Source organism: Alexandromys fortis, unplaced genomic scaffold (assembly GCF_014885135.2).
Source record: "Alexandromys fortis isolate MF-2015 unplaced genomic scaffold, M_Fortis_MF-2015_v1.1 scaffold_4, whole genome shotgun sequence".
Lineage (NCBI taxonomy): Eukaryota > Metazoa > Chordata > Mammalia > Rodentia > Cricetidae > Alexandromys > Alexandromys fortis.
The window spans coordinates 31,027,641-31,044,818 of NW_026067944.1; the positions used below are offsets into that span (position 1 = coordinate 31,027,641).

The 17,178-nt window shown below is 40.1% G+C and overlaps 1 long non-coding RNA gene across 1 annotated transcript; it reads right to left on the reverse strand.

Annotated features, from left to right (window-relative positions):
• Positions 1-6,072: 6,072 nt before the first annotated feature.
• On the reverse strand, positions 6,073-8,177 carry LOC126505870 (uncharacterized). Its single transcript, XR_007592990.1, has 2 exons — positions 8,070-8,177; positions 6,073-7,324 (listed from the first exon to the last, which is right to left on the reverse strand). It is a non-coding gene; the product is annotated as an uncharacterized lncRNA (long non-coding RNA).
• Positions 8,178-17,178: the final 9,001 nt, after the last annotated feature.

Genomic DNA, 17,178 nt, shown 5'->3' on the forward strand with positions numbered 1-17,178 from the left:
CTCACTCAGGATAGTGTTTTCTATTTCCACAACCTACCCCTGGACCCAGCAATACCACTCTTGGGAATATACCCAAGAGAGGCCTTATCATACAACAAAAGTATATGCTCTACTATGTTCATAGCAGCATTGTTTGTAATAGCCAGAACCTGGAAACAACCTAGATGCCCTTCAAATGAAGAATGGATGAAGAAATTATGGAATATATACATATTAGAGTACTACTCAGCAGTAAAAAACAAGGATGCAGAATGTTATTTAGATTTTCTTTTATCTGTTGAGACTTGCTTTGTGTACAAGTATATGGTCAATTTTGGAGAAAGTTCCACGTGCTGCTGAGAAGAACTTATGTTCTTTTGTGTTTGGGTGAAACACTCTATAAATTTCTGTTAAGTCCATTTGGTTTATGACATCAGTTAGCACCAGCATTTGTTTAGTTTTATTTTGTCTTTTGGTGAGAGTAAGGTGTTGAAGTCATTCACTACTAGTGTGTGAGGGTCAATATGTGATTTAACCTTTAACAGTGTTTCTTTTATGAACTTGGGTGCCCTTGTGATTGGTGCATAAATATTAAGAATTGCAATGTCTTCCTGGTGGAATTTTCCTTTAATAAATCTGTAGGGTCCTTCCCTTTCTCTTCTGACTAGTTTTGGTTTGAAATCTATTTTGTCAGATGTTAAAGTCGCAGTATTTGCTTGCTTCTTTGTTCTATTTTCTTGGAATAAATATCTTCTCTCATTCTTTTACCCTGAGGTGATGTCTATCCTTGATGCTAAGTCTGTTTCTTGGATGGAGCAAAAAAAGGATCCTATTTTCTAATCCAATCTGTTATTGCTTATTTTTTATTGTGGAGGCCTTTAATATTGGGAGGGATCTATGAGCAGTGCTTATTGATTCCTATAATTTTATTGTTGTTGTGTGTCTCTACCTTGATTAGTGATTCTTTATGCTTTCCTGGGTATGGTTAACCTCTTCATATTGAAGTTTTCTTTCTAGTACTTTCTTAGAGCTGGGTTGGTAAATACTGGCTGTGGCTGGATTTGGTTTTATCATGGAATATTTCTCCATTTAGTGTGATTGATATTTTTGCTGGGTATAGTACTCTGGGTTAATATGGGTGATCTCTTAAGAGTTTGTAGAGCAACCTTCTAGGCCTGTCTGGCCTTCAGATTCTCCATCAAAAAGTGAGGTGTTATAATAATGGATCTGCCTTTATATGTTACTTAGTCTTTTTCCCTTAATGCTTTTAATATTTTTTCTTTTTCCTGTACATTTAGCGTTTTAATAATTCTGTGACACAAGGAATATTTTTTCTGGTTTCATTTATTCAGTGTCTTATATACTTCTTGTTCCTTTATTGATACCTCCATCTCCTTTTTTTGGTTAGGGAAATTTTCTTCTATGATATGGTTAAAAATACTTTCTGTCTATTTGACCTGTTTTTTTTTCTTTCTTCCATTCCTGTTATTAGTAAATTTGGTCCTTTCAGAGAGCCCCAGGTTTCCAGGTGCTTTGTGTTTGGCATTTGTTAAGATTTAACATTTTTATTGACTGAGAAATCGATTTCTTTGACCTTGCCTTCAATGCCAGGCATTCTCTTTCTTATCTCATGGCCTGTTGGTGATGCTTATCTCTGACATTGTTGTTTGATTCTCCTAAATTTTTCATTTCCAATTTATCTCAGTTTGTGCTTTCTTTATTGATTCTATTTTTACTTCATTGCTTTAATTGTTTCACTCCACTGTGTTTTCACATACTTCATTGAGGAATTTATTTAAATTCTCTTTAAGGTCCTTGACCATATTCATAATTGCTATTTTGAAGTCCTTGTCTTGTGCTTTGGGTATATTGAATTTCTCAGGATCTACTATAGTGGGTTACTGGGTGTTATTCATACTGTCCTGGCTGTTAATGATTGTGGTTTTGGATTTGTGTTTAGGCCTCTATGGTTGGGATGATTAAGTTGATTTTAGGTGTTGATATCTAGTCTTGTTTTTGCTGGTTGGGTGTTCTATTGTTTTGGTTTCTGTTGCCCACTCTGGAGTTTAGGAAAGTGGGATTTCCATGTGTGGGTGGTCTGCAGGTCAGTGGGTGGCACAGAGGAACATAACTGGCCTAGGAAAGAAGGCTGAAAGAGATCTCAGGAAATCCTATTCTTATCTAGAAGCGGGGTCCTGGGGAGTTAGAAGTATAGTTGGAAGAGAGGATCTTGCCAGCAGGTTGCAATAAAGCAATGAACTGTCTGTAGAGACAGGGATGGAAGGACTAGAGGAGTCCCGGCAGGGAGAGGTCCCTGTAAACAGCCTGTCCCAGGGAGAGGCCCCTGTAAGCAGCCTGTCCCAGGGAGAGGCCCCTGTAAGCAGCCTGTCCCAGGGAGAGGCCCCTGTAAGCAGCCTGTCCCAGGGAGAGGCCCCTGTAAGCAGCCTGTCCCAGGGAGAGGCCCCTGTAAGCAGCCTGTCCCAGGGAGAGGTCCCTGTAAGCAGCCTGTCACAGGGAGAGGTCCCTGTAAGCAGTCTATCACAGGGAGAGGTCCCTGTAAGCAGTCTATCACAGGGAGAGGTCCCTGTAAGCAGTCTATCACAGGGGTGGGAATTCTGCACTCAGAGTTGTAGGCGTCCCCTTTAGTATTGCTTTTTTCATACCCTGGATGTTTAGTCATGCCGTATTTCCCTTTTTCATTTAACTAAAAAATTTACAACCTTCAAATCTCCCGTGTCCTTTCTCCAATGATTCACTCCAATGATTTCATTCAGAAACACATTGTTCATTCTTGGCTGTTAGCTCGTACGTTCACTCCAGAAAAGGCAGGTGTGTTTCATACTTCTTCAGTTTGTCATGTGTTTTGTTCTATAGAAAAGTTACATAAGTGACAATTCATTTAAAAGCAATTTGAATACAATTTAACATAGTTATCATATTTTAGATCAAGTGGAGAGACAAAACCAGAACTCCAGAAAGACCTTTGAAAGTTCCTTCAAGGTCATGAACGGGAGACTTGGACTAAAATCAGAACTAAGATTTGTATTCAGTCGAAAAACCAAATACTTTTAGAATTTAACCATGGCTAATGACGTAAAAACCCATGGACATTGACTCTATAATAATATTTGATCTTGATAAAACAAACACTCTAGTAAAAGTAGACTAACTACCTAATGTTGCATTAAAGAGACATTAACAGAGCTGGCCTGCTGGCTCAGGCCTGTAATCCTAGCTCTGCGGGAAGACTATAAATTCAAGACCAATTTCAGAAACTCAGCAAGATTCTCTTATAATAAAATAAAATAAAATAAAATAAAACAAAACAAAATTGTGAGTGTGATGCTAGGGTTCAATCCCCAATCTGTAAACAAATAAACAACAACAAGCCACAGTAGAGTTTTCATAAATTACCGACATCCACTCAGGCATCAATGATGTTGTCATTGTTTATTTTGTACACTCATCCATGTTGGCCTCTTGGAATTTTTATACTTCAAATTATGCACATATGTAATTTTACTAATTACAGCCACCAAAAGAGCATTCCAGTGACATCTACGTAAAGAAAAATATCTTTTCAAAGAGTTGGCATCCTAACAAACATTCTTGGGTGTTTGTTACTTGGTACCTGGAGCCTGTAGAATATTCAGCACATTCCCAGACAAACTCCCCCACTACCAGACATGACCAGACTAAGGTGGCCTCTGGAATCTCTACAATGACGTCAGTCTCCTGTAATGATTACTTTAAGAAATGTCAATGCCTCCAGGGGAACTCACTGTTCAAGCTAAAACACTGTGCGAGGCACACAAGCTGCTGAGCTTCTTTAAGGCAGTGTTTCTTTAGAAAGTCTGCAGTTACAAATCCTTCATCTGCTCCTTGAAATCCGAATTGACCCCCTGAAACTGGAGTGGCTACGTGAACGGCATTTCTCTCATTTTCATGTGTGGGAGGTCTGGCTTCAAACTTTCTAAGCTGGAGGCTGTATAACTGGAGGTGGAGACTGCAAATTTTGGCAGCAGAAAAATATTTCTGCATTCTCAACCAAAATGAATTCAAAATCAATTGCACAATAAGACCAAGGTGCTTCTGGAAGAGTCCACTCAGGTTGCACTCTAGTAGCTCACTTGCAGTCTTGCTTCTGAACACACAATATCCACACTACACTGTGTGTGTGTCCTGCTAATCACGTGTGAGTGCTAATTCCAGACTATTGTATGTTATGAGTTTTACAATTTTTTACTGCACATATAAAGTCTTTTGCTCTTATAGAAATATCATAACTTAATTATTGAAAAGAAAGACTTACTATTTTCATTTAGCCACTCCTCAGCATGCAGATAGCAGATTAATATCTATCTATCCATCATATATATAATAGTATTATATTACAATGCTTGACTCTGAAAATTGTTGTTTGATTTACTGACTAAAGCCATAAAAAGCAGTAAATAAACTTTGTTTTGGGATTAGAATAGAACAACTTTGAAAGTGCCCCTAAACATCTGTTTGTATTTTTTTACTATGTATTTATGTGAAACAGTGTTCTCAACATGATGATAAAAATATTCATAAACTCTGAAAAATGTTGAAGAAGCTCCATGCTTTGCAACATCAAATGTTCAGCCAAGATTTGGTTATCTGTGTGAAAAGAAACAAGCAATTCATCTCACTAGTACACAAATTTGCTTTTGCTTTTAATAAATGATAAAAATTGTATGCACATAAGGTATTGTTTGAAAATAAATTTCTTCATGAGTTTTTACCAGTAAATGTTTAGTTTGTATGCCTATTTTATATGACTGTGTATTCTGGAGTTGCATAAAAATTTCTCAAGCAAAAGATGTCAAGTGGAGGAGGTTTAAGAAGATTTACAGCGGCTCCAGAGTGGCAATATTTGAAGATGAGCCTTCTGAGGAAATACATAAGTTACATAAGGTCATTATGAAAGGATCTTGTTCAGTAGTGATGTCCTCATAGAAGACCCTGCCTCTGGGGAAATCCATGTGAGCACATGACAAGAAGATTGCTATGGGAAAGTCAGGAAGACAGCTTGAACCAGACACTGAATCAGTAGAACCGGATCTTGGAATTCTAGTTGGAAGAACTACGAGAAGACATCTATGACCATACCACCCAGGATGTCCTGGACCTCAGTGAACTGAGAAGATAAATTCTGTTTTGTTTTGCTTTGTTTTTAACACACCCATTCTTTGGCACTTTGCCATGATAGCCCTAGCCAATTGATACACACAAGAGGGCAGCAACTCCCCTTTTCTTTTTCCAGTCCCCAGAGTGTAAGAAGCAAGCTTCAGCCACAAGACCCCCTTTCTCTGGCCCTGTCACTGCTTCCAGATGTAAAGTACTGAGGAAGTTTGTTCTCTAGGGTAAGTACCCGTGAGCTCAGATGGCTTGGTCATGTGGAACAAAATTCCCCTAACATGCACAGATCTTCTTCCTGGCATAGGGCATCATTGTAACAGTCCCCAGCCTTTTGTCTGAGAGAAGCAGGGTTCTATTACACCAGATGTTCTTCCCTATTATAATAATTATTGAATAAAAGCTTATCCTCTCCATAGTATCAATTTCACAGAATGATCTGTTTTGCATTCTCAATAGTAGAGCTGGTTGAACTCAATCTTTTGCTTTCTCTCTCTCTCTCTCTCTCTCTCTCTCTCTCTCTCTCTCTCTCTCTCTCTCTCTGTGTGTGTGTGTGTGTGTGTGTGTGTGCAATATCAAATGTTCAGCCAAGATTTGGTTACCTGTGTGAAAAGAAACAAGCACATTCATCTCACTAGTACACAAATTTGCTTTGGCTTTTAATAAATGATAAAATTGTATGTACATAAGGTATTGTTTGAAAATAAATACAGAGAGAGAGAGAGCACATCAGACAGACAGATAAATGATAGAGAGACAGACAGACAGATAGACAGCACATACATGCATGTACTTTAATACAGAAATTGGAACCTTGGCAGGTGGGAAGATCAGATCAGAAGAATGATCAGAGCCGTGGACACAAACTCTGAGCATGCTTCCAGTCAGTTGATCATTTGAACTGATTAGTGACATCATTCTAGGTCGACACTGAAGGTATTCTGTTTTGTTTTTTTTTTATTTTATTGAGTGCTACATTTTTCTCTGCTCCCCTCCCTGCCTTTCCCCTCCCCTACTGAAGGTATTTTTAAGTGGGATTAACATATAGATTATTCTCTGTCTTTGGGTAGGCTTCATTTGGTTCTCTGGAAGCTGGAATGAGGTAGGGACTCCTTGTCTTTTTGCATTCACTATTATTATTTTGAAAAGCATTGATGTTGCACTAACCAACAGTTTCCATCTTCTATTGTTGAATAGTCTGTTGTAGGCCAATTTATTAACCTGTTCATCTGTTGCTAGAAATTTAGTTTGTCTTCAGCTTGGGACTATTGTGAATATAGCTGCTACAAATATTTGTATTCAAGTAGAAATAAAATAAAACAAGATGGGCTTTCTCCAAGAACGAGAATTCTGCTAACAAATAGGCTTTACCCTACTAAAACCTTAGCTTTCTCTGACTTTGCAGCCTGTCAACTTACCTTGTAGAATCCGCAATTCTCCCTGGTCACATGATCTCATACCTATATCTTAATATAGACCCCCCTCTTCCTTCCCTCACCCCTTTCATCTCTAGCTCCCATTTCCACTCCCAAACCCACTTAAGCTATTTCTGCATCTCATTCTTTGTGTTTTCCTAGAAATCCCTCAATACAGGAAAATTCTATAAAACTGGCAAATTGCTTCTTCCCACTAATAAAGTTTCCTTTCTCTGCCATGAGAAAGCATAGCTTGTTGGTATAAAGAAAACACTGAAGGCTTAGGAGTCCCTGTTTTCAAAGAGCCAAAATGTAAAAATTTTGGGAAAGAAGGAATGGCTAGAAAATGTTCAAAAATTTTAAATTCATTACAAGTTTTTCTGTCGCATAATTTTAAAAATCCCTTTCTGACTTGTGAGCTCCCTAAGTGTCCACTTGAGGAGATCTGGAGCCCAGGCAGCCTGTCGCTCTCCTGACATTGCCCATCTGTTACTTCATCAAAATATCTTCAGCCTCCAAGTCAACACAATGTTAGTTAGAGCTCTTAAACGGATTATGCGTGCGAGTTACGAGTAAAGCATGGCATACAAATGACATAATTCTGGTGCTAAATTGTAATTGTTTTTGCCAGCAGCTACCTACACCCCAAAGCTGTCAAGACTGCTGTTGATGGATCCCAGTTTCCTGCCCACCCGTTTCCCAGGGCAATCATTCTTCAAAGGATGACAGGCGTCTCTCACGCAGATTAGCGACACTTCTACCACAGCCTACAGAAAACAGGTAGGGTATGATCAACACCTCACCTCAAGGAGGAACAAGCTTTTATGGTGCAATGTGTGTGCCACTGCACCCCTGTGCTTGCTGATCAGGCTCAAATTACTCTGTGCCCGAGATCACGTCCTATTTATTCTTTCCCCTCCTTCCTGTGTTTCTTCATGTGTCAAAAATGCTTGCTTGGAAGAGCATCCCTCCCGACGAGGCCTGTATAGATGACTCTTTTTCCTAGGACCCTACTGTATATCCACTATGCTTATTGCTTATATCCAAAGAAATAAAGAAATACATAGAACAAATTTCCCATCACGTATGCGAGATAAGGGCAGTGTACTGACAGGGCTGAAACCAAAGCTGGGAGGTCCCGAAAGCAAGGGCACAAGCAGCGTGTTGGCAATGCAAATGAAAAGATTATTCTACAGTCTTTCACCTTAACACGAGATTATAAGCAGAGTGATAACATACACAAAGCAGGCCAAGTATACTCATCTTATGCCAGTTTCACTTGGCCTGGGGACAACTGCCACCTCCACTGGGCTGGAACAGTGGCCCAGTCCAGGCTCCAGACTTACTCCCCTCCTTGCTTGTACTGCTAGCTAGTCTCAGTCCTCTGCGGCCTGCGACCCTGAGTGCTCCTGAGACGGCGCCTGGCAATGTCCCCAGTTGGAGCCAGGTTGTGATGAAGCGGGGTACCCTGAGCTAGTGTGGCAGCTGGATACCCTGGCTGCTTCCACTTACCTCCACCCTAGCCTTTGGTACAGACTCCCTTTCCAGATTGCGGCTTCTGCTTCTATCACCTTAGTTCAGCTTCTCCTAGCCCCAGACTCTGTGAAGCCTGAGTTCAAGTTTCAATTTAGTTTCAGTTTTGGTTTTAATCTTGTTAAAACAGGAAGAGGAGTCCCAGCCAATCAGATTCAGGATGACCTAACCCTCTTCTGGCTGACTATAAAAGGAGGCTGGGAGGTCCACTCAAGAGTCTTAGCCATTGTGATGTCTGGTTGACTGACTCCAGAAAACGGGAATGAGAATAAACAACATTCTTGCAGATTACGTATGTGGGTGGTTGGTCTTTGTTTTGTGGGGTGATCTGCAGACTCTTAACAGATGGTACTACATAGGATCTTTGCAACTGTTTCAGCCCTCTTTAAGTAAACATTAAACAACTCAAAGTTCTGAGGAGACATCAAGCAATAGCTACTATAATAAATAAATGAACTAAAGTAAAATTTTTGGCTTGTTCCAGTTTTATAAACAACCTTCCTGGCTCCAGTACATTTTCAGACTGCTTTAGGATGCTAACAGCGGACTGTGGAGGATTAGGTCTTGGTTCCTTTGCTGCAGCTGTTTTTTAACAGGGCAAAGATGATACAAAAAGAGGAAGTGATTTGGGTGTACCAATTAAATTTTCTTTTAAAAATAGTAGTTAGCATCTAGAGTACACAAAGAACTCAAAAACTCCAAGAAAATAAATGATTCAATTAAAAATGGAGTTCAAAGCTAAACAGAGTGTTCTCAAAAGATGGCCAAGGAAGCCTTTGAAAATGTTCAACATCCTTAGACACTAGGGAAATGCAAACTAAAACTACTTTGAGATTTAATCTTATCCCTGTGAAAATGGCCAAGATAATAAAACAAATGACAGCAGATGCTGGCAAAGATACTGGGAAAGGGGAACACTTTATTCGCTTTATTCGTTCCTGCTGGGAATGAAAACTGGTACAGCCTCTATGGAAATCAGCTCGATCATCATTAGAGAAGCCTCCTTAATTAAAACTGAGATCCACGACTTGACAGTGTGCAGAGACTGATCAACTTTGGAATCTTCAGCTCCAAATGGAATATCGTGATCACCTCCTCTACTCCAGACTCGGGGATCTGTGAAGAAGAAGTGGAAGACTGTAAGAGCCAGAAGTAGTAGATGACTCCACGGAAACAATGTTTTGCCAGATAAAGCAAGACTAACACACATGTGAACTCAAGAGTCTCTGAGAGCCTGACTTGTGCAAATTTAAGACAGACAAAAATCCCAGCATGGAGAAGGGGAAGTAAGTACAAAGTCCCACTCCTAACCAAGAAATCGTTTGCAAATGGGTAGCTTCTTTTTTTTTAAATATTTAATTTTTTTATTTTCGAGACAGGGTTTCTCTGTAGCTTTTTGGTTCCTGTCCTGGAACTAGCTCTTGTAGTCCAGGCTGGCCTTGAACTCACAGATATCCGCCTGCCTCTGCCTCCCGAGTGCTGGGATTAAAGGCGTGCGCCACCACCGCCCAGCTGGGTAGCTTCTTATAGAGGGAGAAACGGGTTTTCTTTAGTGGACTGGCACTGGGTCTAGCCAGTGTAGACCATATGCAAAGGAGCAGCTGGTTGATCAACTCCCAATGGACCTCCTCCAGTTTGTTCTGGATGATGTGCTTCCATTAGTTTGCTTTGTTTTTGTTTTTAAGAGAGAGAAAGACCATTAAATTGGTAAATAAGGAGGAAAAACAGCGTGATCAAAACATGCTGCATGAAAAAAGTTTCTAAAATATATTTATTTTATTGTCATTTTCATTAAAAATGCTAATGCATTCTAAATCAAAATGTAAATATATGTATTCTCCTCTTCCCTTTACCCCTTCAGTCCCTCCTAAGTCCCCTTCTCCAATTTATTCCATGTACCAACCTCTCAAATTCATAGTTCCTTCTTCCCTAATTATTATTGCTAAATAAATATGCACAAACATATAAATAAAACCTATTATGTCCATTTTGGTTGTGTGTATGTATGGATTCAGAGTTGTCTGTTTTGAATTGGACAGTTAGGAGACTCATCCCGGGGAAAGGCTAACCCTTTGTCTCTCAACAGTTGTCAGTTACATGTAGTTGCTTCTCCAGTGACCTGACACCATGAAATTACCCTGCTTCTGCATTATTGTGTCTACTGATATTGCCATTATTCAGATCTCGTTTATAAAACCATTACTGTAAAAAATGTTTCACAGAAGACTTTCTGGTATTCTGGCTCTTATTCCCCGAGTCATAGATGTAGGAGTTGTGATGTAGATATAACCATTGGTGCTCGGGCTGTTATCCTGATACTGTATCCTTCAGTTGTGAATGTTAACTGTAAAAGGAGGTGGACATCGCTGTGGTTGTGCCTCACCATCAGCATCTTTATAAAGGGATGGAGACATCGCTGTGGTTGTGCCTCACCATTGGCATCTTTATAAAGGGAGGGAGACATCACTGTGGTTGTGCCTCACCATTGGCATCTTTATAAAGGGAGGGAGACATCACTGTGGTTGTGCCTCATCATCAGCATCTTTATAAAGGGAGGGAGACATAGCTGTGGTTGTTCCTTCCCATCAGCATAGAGATCAAAGTTACACTTTTTTTCCAACAAGTAGATGATGGGCAGGAAAGGGCAGATTAGACCTAGGCAAATCAGTTAGTAGCCAGTTTTGAAAAAAGAGGAGGCATAACAGTAGGTACCAAGGAAGAAATAATCTATGAGAGATGTCATCAGTCACATGACATGGTGACTAGACATGCGTGATCAGAGGATGCTGACTCTCATGAATCTGACAAAAAAAAAGATGGAGAAGAATTAATTTTGTTAGTATGTATTTATTTTACAAAGCCATTTGTTTTGCTTGACACTTTTATATGAATACTCTGGTCATGTTTACTATCCATTCTGCATGCTATCCTTGCTCCTTTCCTTGCTAGGCCCCGGGCTATTGGCCAACAGACCTCTTAAAACTTAAAAACAACTATTTTTAAATGTTCATTCCAGTTATATTTTTTTCTTCCTCGTTGGAAATTCTCACCTTCTCATGGTCCCCTACCCTGCTTCAAAATTCCACACACGTATATGTATATAAATTAAATCTAGGTTTCCTCTGAGAGAGAAAATTAGAGTTATTTGTCTAAGTCTGGTTTATTTGACTCAGCATAATGATTTCAAGTTCCTTCCATTTCTCTTGTAATTTTAATTTATCTTTAAGGGTGAATAAAGATCTACTGATTATATGCAGCGCATTTTCTTTCATTGTAGGTTTGAAATTTAATATGTCTTTACTGTATTTATAAAATTCTCCCTTCTCTATCTTACCTCTCACTTCTCCTGTGTTCCCAAACTCCTCAAATTGGTGATCTCTTCCTTATTATTGCTATATAGATATATATGAATAAATACATAAATATAGCCTGATCAGTTCATTTAAATGTTGCTCATACATATATATTTTTCAGGCTGACAACTTAGTATTGGATAACCAATTAGGGAGCTCATCCATGGAAAGACTGATTCTATGTCTCTCCACCATCATTAATTGCTTGTGGCTCTTCATCTAGGGGTGAGTTAATGTGAGGTTTACCCTATGCACCATCTTTTCTTGCGGCGAACTCCCTGACCAGCAGGAAAGAACAGCCACCAGACGAGGATTCTTCTCAAACCACGCTTTATTGGAGCCTCTCGGTTGAAGGGACAGCAGAAAGCAAGGGGCCCCGAGCTGTGAGCTGCAGCTGCTTATATAGGGAGCCTGCCTAGCAACCTTTGATACTTCAACTGCTTCTCTGGAGACCCACTGGCCGGAAAGAAAACAAACATCCTTGTCAATTACAGACCACAAGGAAGTTCCCCTGCCAGTCAGGGGGAGTGTGGGCAGCTAGATCACAACAACTCACCCTGTTTTCTGGTGGAAGAACTATAACCTTTATTATGGGAACGAATCGTGCCTGAATTGGCCGATGTGCGCCTGCCGATGCTCCTGGCCACGAGAGGCACGGTTCCACTGCATTGCCTAATATGAAGTTATTTATCAAGCGAGTCCGGGGCCAAATGCCATCTTGTAATGGCGGCCACTCAAATCGGCTCCCAGCATTTTCTTCCTCCGTTAATCAATTGCTAGACATCTAGTTCAGTACTAGTTCTGTGAAGTATAGCAAAACAATAAGCATGGATGCGCAAGTGTCTTTGTGGTAAGGTTTATTAGAGTCCTTTGCATATATACCCAGGAGGGGAAATTGTATTGCATGGTAATTCAAGTTTTAATATTTAGAAACTTCTAACTGATTTTGTAGTGGCTGCACAATTTTCCACACATACCCCCTTACTCTACATCCTTGCTTTGCATTTGTTTGCTTGATGGTAGCATTCTAACTAGGGCAAGATGGAATCTCAAAGTAGCTTTAATTTGCTGTTTCCTGGTGGATAAGGATGGTAATGTTTTCAGATATTTATTGGCCATTTGTATTTCTCCTTCTGAAAACTATCACTTTACTTCACTAATTCGGTGAGAAGGTATTTTTTTTTTTTTTTGGTGTTAGTATTTGCAGTTCTTTATACATTATAGACATTAACTCTATCTGCTATACAGTTGACAAAGATTTTTATCCCCATTCTGAGGGATGCCTTGTCATTTTGTTGATTATTTTCTTTGGTGTGCAGAGCCTTTTTAAATTTCATTCAATCCCATGTATCTCTCTGGAGGCTACTGTTGACTACCTCCTGACCACAACAGCACAGCAGAGTGATGTACCTTTGTGAGTGACTGTCTTCTAGGCCAAGCAACTACCACTTGGGGGGTACTGCTCTGCTCCCTTTCAAAGAAGATCAACTTAGCTGGGCTTGTTGGTGGTTTATGTTCTTCATGGAGATGTTAGAGGGGTCTTAAGATCCTCACATGAGTGTCTCCTCTCTTTACTGCTTATTATACACAGCTCTGACTTAATTGCATGTGTCCTCTGGAAGGGGCTAGAGAATATAGGTACAGACGGACTAGGTAGAATGACTTCATTTCAGCTACAGTGAAGCTCTCCTCCCTGCTGCATAAAGTGGCTTTAGGTATTTGGGGCAGTATGGCATCACCCATGTTCTGTAAGAAAGTGTGTGATGGTTTTTGGTTGACCACATTAACTATATCTGGAATTAACTAAAACCCCCCCAAGGGCTGGTCACATCTGCATCTCCTCTTCCTCAGGCTGTTTCTTGTCTCTGTGTTGTCTTTATTTTTTCACAGTTTATGTTGATAATTTTGGATGTTTTGAAGGTTTTTTTTTCGCCCTTCATGGGAATAGTCTCTTCTTTTTTTTTTTATCCCAGCTCTTGTTTTTCACTTAGTCACACAGAGTCAGTTTCTGAGGTACATGTTACCAGAATATAGTTGTTCACTGTTTCTCACCTTGGGTCTTATTTTGACAATTGCAGAGGCACAGTATTTCTAAAGTGTTGAGGGATGTACTGGGGAAATTGTATCTCTTTTTATAGGTTCTTGGTCTCATTGACAAAAGAATTTAGAAAACAGACTCAGAAGGAAGCTCGATGACCACTTTATTAGAGCTTAAGAGAAAAAATAACAATGTAGCAAACTTAAAAAAAATCTCCACGAGGACAGAGCTGACTAGGGGGAACAGAGAAGCATGTCTTCTGAGTAAGGGTCCAGGAAGACAGGGAGGTTCAGCAAAGGGGATCAACAAGCAGATACAGAAAGGGAACCTGAGTTTCAGAGGCACAGTGAGAATCTAAAGAAAAGATGGAAAGAGAAAAAGGGGAAGTTACTCTCTTTTGGAGTCAGAACTCAGAAAGTAGGCAGGCTGAGCAGTCCATCACCATGCAAGCTCTACGAAGAGCTGCATCCGGAAGGAGCTCTAAGAAGAAACACATCACTGAATTAAGGCGTATTTAGTCCTCCCATCTTCTTACCCATGGTGTTGATGAATCAGCCTTCCTGAGGCACTGTCTCCTGGCCAGGTGCTTGACTGATCCAGTTAGATTAACTTTTAAGGGAGAGACAATAGTATGTAAAGTTCCAATCTTTGGAACCAATTAAAATGTCTCCACCCACAGCCAGAGGTAGAACTCAGGTTCTATTCTTTTCTCCAGGAGGAAATAGCTTTACTTAAAGCCCCAAGAAACTTCAAAACCATCTACTTTTCATATAGAATTTTAAATCTTGTGAGGATGGAGGTGCTTCCCTATCTATGGTTACCAGGAAAATGGAAAGTGAGATTCAAGGAGAGAAGAGTCCTTACCCCAACAGCTCTCCAGCAGTGACAGTTGTTACAATCTAGAGTCCTATAGCCGTGATAGTATGGGAATCTTGTTGTAGGTCTTAGAATTATTAAGACTAGTTACTTTACTTCCAGAGTGCCCGACTTACAGTATCCCAGAAATGCCCCAGAGCAGTCAACTCAAATGAGATAATTATTACAACATTTTTGCATCTATCAATGATTATTAAAAAATAATTTCTGACAAGTAGGTATCTAAAGACTCACGACTCACTGATTCTTTTGTCTCTGAAACTGGAAATGGATTTTTTTTACTCAGCTCCATTCAACAAGAAATGGCATGCAAAAAACAACTCTAGTTTTTGAGGTTTTCTTACAGAAAGAGAAGTGCTAAAACCACGTGGGACAGATGTAAATGTTGAATAGGCCTTTGGTAGTTCTTGTTCGAAGTAAAAATGAACAGCAAGTTCGGGGAAGAAGTAAGATGAAATTCCCCACTAAACTAAATTCTTTAGGAGAGGGACTTTTATGATTTATGTTGGCAGCGGGTCCTGAGCAGCTGGCGGCGGGTCCAGGTGCCCAGTCCGGAGCAGTGGGGGCCAGGCAGCTGGTACCAAGAGCCACCAGCTCCGGGCAGGGCCCAGCCATGCGCGCTGGGCTGGTCCCAGCGACACTGAGTCCCCGGAAGGTGCAGTTTCCCAGTGGCAAGCGGCTGGGCAGGCCAGGGACTGGGAGACACGTGGGCAGACACCAGACACATCTATGGCTCAGAATTGGATATTTATTACTTAGAGGAGGCGAAGGAGAAGAAGAGGAGAGAGAGAGAGAGAGAGAGAGAGAGAGAGAGAGAGAGAGAGAGAGAGAGAGAGAGAGAGAGAGAGAGAGAGAGAGAGAGAGAAGAGATCCTTCTTTCAAAACCCAAGAGGAACTGCCCCAGGAGAGATGGCTGCTATTACCATGAGTGAGTGGCAGGAAATCCCTAACCTGTGACTTGGCCTGGCTTGACATATGTAACTCCTGATGCTGGCACAGACAGACATTAAAGAGGACCCTGAAGTTATCTTGCAGTTAGGATGGGGTAGAGGACCTGTTTGCTTTCCTCATCACAGAAGAGGCCTCTCAGTACTTTGCCTCAAGGGACAGACTGCAGGAGGTGTGAGCTGATCTTCCTAGGCTCCTGCATCTGGACTGAGATGAAAGGCCCATGCTCTAACAGCTCTAACTTTGGATCTGAGCCGGGTCAGTTTTGGTCTGCAAAACTGACAAGTGTGTAAGAGTGTGTGTGTGTGTGTGTGTGTGTGTGTGTGTGTAAAACCTTGGCAGAGGGCCTTGGTTTTTATAATAAAGTATCAGAGAACTCGTTGTTACCAATACTCCCTGCTCTAATCCAGTTTTGGATTTTACAGAACTGATCTTTTGGGTTTCTTGGGTCTGGTTGCCAATCTAACTTTATGCAACTCAAAAGGTCACCTATTGATAGCACAGACCCCAGCATTATTTATTGAAAACATTTCCACTGGTGACTCTAGAAACTCCAACCAATAATTTGATTCAAGAACAATCTATTGTCACTGCAAATTAGCCTACCCTGGACTCATGTGTATGGCCTTTTGTGTCTTGCTTAATCTCAGTCTATGCCTGATTTTTAAAATGTATCTATCCAACTACTTATTTTGCTAACAGATTTCAATGAAATATACAAATATTAATTTATCCTCCCAAAATATATGTCAAGTTATTTATTTTATCAGTAATTAGACATCGAAATGATCAGTTATGCATTTTAATGTAAATTTTACATGTAACAAAATATACATTTGCTGAGTTAAAAATGCATCCATATGGCTAGGTCAGTCTATCAAGATATATGGACAGTATATGTTACCACTGAGAGTTCCCTTATAGCTTACGCTAGAGGGACCATTATTCCCACTGTAGAAACTATTAGCCAGCATTTACTTATACTATTTTTTTAATTTTTAATTTAATTTATTTATTTATTAAAGATTTCTGCCTCCTCCCCGCCACCACCTCCCATTTCCCTCCCCTTCCCCCAATCAAGTCCCCCTCCCTCATCAGCCCGAAGAGCAATCAGGGTTCCCTGCCCTGTGGGAAGTCCAAGGACCACCCTTAAACGGTGTTTCTGTCTTAATGGAATTAACTGCATAGTCTTTTACTGTATCTAAGTTCAGCCTATATCTAACTATACCCTCTGGCTGGAGCAGAGAATTGGGGCATCCCAAAGTCCTACTTTCTTCTCCAAGCCATTTTCTGTCATCATATTTTGAAGTTTCGGCCAAGTTAAGCAACACATACTCAGATGTCACAATAAATTATAGTAATTTCTTTGGTTGGCATACATTCTTAAATCTTACTTCAGGTTTAAGAAATAACCTTTTTTCTTGCAGGTATATATAGAAATAATCATTTTCTTTCTGGTACATATATTTATAGTCAAGAAATTCTAACAAAACTGTTCCAGCGTTAAATATTCTGAGTTGCTGCATGCTAAAATGTTTCTATTTTATATTCATTATTTTTCCATGATTGAAATTCTTGGGTCACAGTGACTTTCTCTTGTAACTTTGGATTTCCTTTTTATACCACCTCTGGAGTATCTAATTGGATTTATATAAATGGATTATGAGGTATCTGAAGTAATTTTGCTTTCTGCAGGAGCTCCTGAGATCCACAATGGATCCCTCCCCTGTGGTTTTCTCTCCTCTGAAATAACAGTACGTGGAGCATGTTTTCAATTCGGCTCTCATTAGGAACTTCTAATATCAGGACTCTGCCTTTGTCAGAAAAGGATAATATTCTTCTATCCTTTCCTTACATAGCATTGCCCCTCCAC